Raw genomic sequence first — 4970 nt, forward strand, 5'->3', positions numbered from 1 at the left:
TTAGAGGACCTGAGGTTTTTTTCACAGATGAAACAACATTGGATTATAAAAAAAAATCTACTAGAATAACGAGACAATTGTTAGTTACTTCAAAATGCTAGTCAAGTATTTTTTTTACATTAATTATGCTGTATATAACGCCAGTAGCAATAATTATTATGGTATTTATCTTTCATTGCAAGTATTCCCACATGATGGGATGCAAGCAAGCATTTTGCACTAGAATATATGATTATGATCATATCATGATCTTAATACTATAACCATTTACCAGCTATGTATATAAAATAAGATTTCAACGCTTGAATTTATAACATTTAAATTTCGAAGTTTCAAACTTACTATAGGATAAATCGCATATTTAAATGGGCTATTCCAGATAAAACATGCACCCCCCTATAGAGGGCAAAATTGTTTTTTTCTAAAATGTCTGGAATTCCAAAGCATACTTGAGGAAAAACCTGGATTTCCGGCCCTGTTTAGTGCATGTAAAATCTGGAAATCCATGGAGGGTATAGAGGGTTTTTAAAATTGTCAAAAAAAAAAAGTTGGAATTTTCAATTGACTTACCAAAAAAATCTGAATTCCATCGCCCTCTATAGAGGGTTTCTAAAAATACTCAAATAAAAAGTTGGAATTTTTCAATTGACTAGCAAAAAAGTCTGGAATTCCATGGAGGGATATAGAGGTTTTTAAAAATTATCAAAAAAAAAGTTGGAATTTTCAATTGACTTAACAAAAAAAATCTGGAATTCCATCGCCCTCTATAGAGGGTATCTAAAATTACACAAATAAGTTGGAATTTTTCAATTGACTACCAAAAAGTCTGGAATTCCATGTTAGGGTTTTTAGAGTTGTGTTAGGCTAATTGTATAGGTGTTTATTGTTCTAAAGGTTTCATTATATTTGCTTTATCTGCATTTATTCCAAGTCATCTATGATGTTTTACATGTACAATGTATAATATAGGCCCACCACCAAGGCGTGTGTTTGGCAGTAACGTACGCAGGTTTTCAAAGTCTGGTTCAGGGGTCTCGATTCTCTGAATTTAAAATTTAATAACTAATTCCCCAGTTTCCCCCGATTGGGGACAGAAGGGCACATCCCCCTGTCCCCTTTGCGCATGTCACTGGTGTTGGTATCCTAGGTAACCACTAAAATTAAGCATCTCTTTTGTGAAGGGTTGCTGTTCTCCTTACGGGTTTCAATAACAATATGTGGTATGTAGGCCTACTAGTTTCTATATTAGGCCTAAAAAATGTTTGATTGGCGTAACATAATTTTAACATTCTTGTTAAATCGGGTCTTTAAGTCCATGAACTGAACCACACAAAGGGACGCATACTCTGTCGGCAGCACACATTTCGAACTATAAAAGGATTGTATTGTGAAACTCAGTTTCTTGCTTCAGCTCTTTCTAAAAATTCATTAGGGCAAAATTCTTTCTTTATGTCCTTAATTATTCTTTATTTATTCCTGTTCTTTCTTTCTTGAGGCCTAGATCTTTTTTCCCTACTTTACAACTCGAATATTGTTGTATTGTCAATGGATATACCGTAGAACGTTCGCCTAATGGCGCTATGGGCCCCTATGATATAACTGGTATTTTAGACACAAACTTAAAGTGCCCTCCTACAAAAATCTCACCAGCAAATAAGGGCATGCGCATACCCTTAATTCTTGTTGTGATTAGAGGAGGTAGCTCTCTCTTTGTACATGAAATTTACCCCAAGGCAAAGGAGCCCATGTGCGCCATTAGGCGAACGTTTACGGTACATAAGAATTCAAACTTTCTTACTTTGGTTTGAGCTGAGACTAAAATACCTAAAGCCTCAAATGTTGTTTTTATATTAAATACATACCTGTATTTGAATGAAATAGATATATTTATAATAGGCTACATGATAAATACATGAAGCCACAGCAAGTAGAACGAGTGCGACCTTGTCGCGCCTATGGTGCCTAATTGCTGCAGTACCTTGTACTACGTAGGTGCTCCTTTGTTAAAAGGAATCCCCTGATTGGGAGTGGACATTAAAGAGCTCATATCTAAATTCGTTGGGGACTGTTACTTTTTAAAGTTTCAACGTCCGTATACATACGACATGTATGAATAAAATACGACATGAATAAAGTAATAATAAAGTGCACATCTTCCAAATCTAGGTAAACATGTTGCATGGATCGAATGGTGCAATTAATAATACCTTGTCTGTGTCATGTGCTCATTTCTTCGATAAAACAAACAAATAACCACTCGTATCATACTGATGTCTGAGTGAGGGATTATTATTTGAAAGGAAAATAAGTTCACGACTGCACTTTCAGACCACAAATTGACCCCACTAGCCCTAGTAAAAATCAAAATGCAAGTTTAAGAACTTGCAAGTTTTGGATTGGGAAACTTGCATGTTTTTACTGCACTTGACTCACAAATGCTAGTGTTTCGAACGCAATGCAACTTCTTTTCTAAAATTGGCAAGTTTCTTGAGTTTTCTTGAGTAAACACGACCAAGCTGAGTTGTCCACACTTGCGTTTTACTTGACTTTGTTTATGTAAATATATTCAAGGTTTTTATAATTGACACCTGTCTATTTCTTTCCTTGCCCTGTTACATGTATAGCTATTATTATAAGATGAGCTCAAAGTGTATATTTCTACATTTTGAGCTCAAAATATTTAATCAATGATATAGGGATATCATATGTCTATACTATTGTGTGTGGGGTGTGGGCTGTGGGAGTGAGTGTGATGCTGTTTTAAACAAATAGGCCTATAAAAACAAAATCTTCGCACAAGCTAGAATGAAGAAGAGTGAAGACCCAAGTCGGGCCGGGGATCACCATTGCAGGGGATGAACCTATAGACCCACACCACTCTTCGTCATACATAAATTCTCCCAGGCGCATTTCATAATATGAAATTAAAAAAAAAGGAAATTTAGTTCGGCAGAGGTGGGGCTCGAACCCAAGCTGCACCGCTATCATGTATACAGTATCGTATCGGCATATTACCAGCGCCTTTACCATGTTTACCGCTCGGCCAACTGAACTGACTTGTTGGAGCCATCTTGAAAATTTGAACATAGGCCTATAATCACAACTTCAATTACGGTACTTCATTACTTCAACATACCACGTGACAAGCAAAGCAGAAAACGTACCATATTTTGGAATTTTATCTGCTTAAAAACATTAATGTGTAGAGCTACCATTATTAATATTGTTGAATTCTCAGGCGCATACAAAAAATACGAGGGGCCTATGATACATACACAATTGATTTCGTGCATGCACATGCTCTGCAAGGCAGGGAGCCTAGTCAGCCTACCATTTTTCTTGTAAGACAGTCTGGATTCGTATTCCACATAGGTCCCCAAAGTTCTTTCAGATATTAAAAGATTAAATTCCCACAAAGACGAAACAGTAATCTTTAGTGGGGACCTACGTAAATTTTACATAAAATTTCCGCCATCAATTCCGTGTTAATTTTTATTATTCAGAAAATATTTTGGCGTATATAAAATTGAAATAAAATTCTCTGCTTCCTAAACCACTGAAGCATGATTGGGTATCACGAATCGTTATATATGATGTACAGTTAATATTCAAATATTCTTTTACACATATGATGCTTCAGTTTTTACACAAACAAGAATTTGCACTTATTCGACAATAAATAAGTGATATGAGGCTTAATAATGATACATGTGTCTTGACTCTGAAAAACAATATTTTTAAATTTTAATTTTTTTTTATAGTTTTTAAGCCACCTCGGAAGCCACCTACAGGATCTCATTTTGCATTTAGGGTTTTTATTGCGTTGCAAAGTAGCAAAACTTTCTTTATATATGGCAAATTCGTGCCTGGAAAAGGCTATCACCTCTTACAACCTATCAACAGGTCTGATTTCTATAATGAGGTGTCACCGGGTTTCATGAGATATAATAATACCAAATTTAAACACCATGAAATTCAATACATCACGACCAAGCTCACATTGGGCGCCCCATTCCTTTTTTAAAGGAATTTTTATTAAGCCACCTACAAGAAACAAATTTGGCTATAAACTACGAAGAGTCTAATAAATAAATAAAATAAATAAAATAAAATGAAAATTGTACATGTATGCAAGATGCCTTATCACTGAAGTAAACAATTTACCCAGCCATTTGCTCTTGCTATAGCTTTTGTCAGGGTCAGGGATATTTGTCTCATAGTCCTGCTTTTATGAACACCAATATTATACAGGTTTATAGGCCTACACATGGGTTATTACAAGAGTCAATGAACATTTGACCAATTAACTATAGATAATGGACTTAGTTTTATGCAATGTAGTTATATTGAACTTTTTCTGAAGTAAGTCGCCTGCTGCATAATTTTCTATGCAGATGATATGTTTGGCCTGACCATGACCTGCTAGTTTGATTAACCAATCAGTTATGTGTATTGTCAGCATGTGATGGCTATAAGCCAATTGCAAACATATTTATAAAAAAGGATAAAAAATTCCTACACTGAGCAGACTCTTTGCTGGGTTTAAGGGCTAAATAGTAAGTTGTCATGTTGGGCAAGATTAGATAAAGGCATACAAACTAGGGTATGAGATATTAGGAATTATTTCCTAGCCTCTTAACCACAGGGTTGGGCTATATAGCTATTCAAGACACAGGACATGTAAGGGATAAACTGTGCATATGAGATGTGGGGGCAAATGGCATCATTTCACTGACGTGAAAAAATATTTCATTGAAAACCCTCCCACTCAGCTATTTTAAAAAGGTAATCAGGCTTCCTCAGCATATCACATGTGTTATGGTATTATTTTGCGAATTGCCCTTGGTACTTTATGGAGGGAGACTTTTATTTAAATATAAAGGATGAGTGGCCAGTATTCGGTAGGGTCTATTTACAAATTCAGAGTCTTGCAATTATGATTTTAGAGCCAAAGGGGTAACTATATATTA

The sequence above is a fragment of the Amphiura filiformis genome, chromosome 11 (genome assembly GCF_039555335.1).
Source record: "Amphiura filiformis chromosome 11, Afil_fr2py, whole genome shotgun sequence".
NCBI lineage: Eukaryota > Metazoa > Echinodermata > Ophiuroidea > Amphilepidida > Amphiuridae > Amphiura > Amphiura filiformis.